This window comes from Uloborus diversus, chromosome 10, assembly GCF_026930045.1.
Source record: "Uloborus diversus isolate 005 chromosome 10, Udiv.v.3.1, whole genome shotgun sequence".
NCBI lineage: Eukaryota > Metazoa > Arthropoda > Arachnida > Araneae > Uloboridae > Uloborus > Uloborus diversus.
Window position 1 is genome coordinate 127,883,993 of NC_072740.1, and position 922 is coordinate 127,884,914.

Below are 922 nucleotides of genomic sequence, written 5' to 3' on the forward strand. Positions count from 1 at the left end.
AATGAGCTGGTTTTATGATTTTTTTTTGTTTGTTTGTTTGTTTGTTTGTTTAGTTGATAGCGGGTGGTCTAACTTTACTCTAAAGTTCCAAATCTTTGATTTACCCTATTCGTTCTTTAGACAAAAGTTACGGGTAAAAAAAATAATTTCATGTAATTTCCCTCACGAACGATTAAATGTAAAATCCATCCCCCGTTAAAAAAATGCCATAAAACAAAGGTATGTGTTTTCTTTACCCATAGTTAAAGAAAGTACTAAAAAACAATATTATTAAGAGTAGTAATAAGGAAAATTTTGAATCAAGGATTCTCTGAAGCAAACACATAAAATTTATTCTAGTGGATTTTTTTATCTTCATCAATAATGGGGTCATGTGAAGAAACATGTGACTTTTATCACGAGTTACACATGACACGTATTCTTGTGAAACATAAATTACAATTTACAATATTACAATTTATAATTTACAGTTCTACGACTTGCAATTTACAGTTTATTTGTAGTTTGGTAAACCGTAAACATTTAAATAGTTCTAACTAAATACTGAATCCAGTCCATACTTTTCATTAGAAATGAGATGTATCAATTGTTGCATTTCTGCTAATGCTCGTTCATCGTGAGGTTCAGTTAAAAGTTTAAAGTGTTCTAAATCAGATCGAGCTATTACTTTTCAAGTCTTGACTATGCTGAGAGATACATATACTCGTCCTTTCGCAAAGTTCTATTTTCCTAAATCTATGACATCTTTATCGAGGGTTGTGTGACACGTATTGTTGTGAAATATAATTTACAATGTTACAATTTTAAAATTTACAATTTACAATTTTAAACTTAGAGCGATTTTTGTTGTTGTTTTTTTAGCGACTCGTGCATTTGCTTTCGGAAAGCAAACTTTGATAAAGTCGAACTAATAATGAAGACA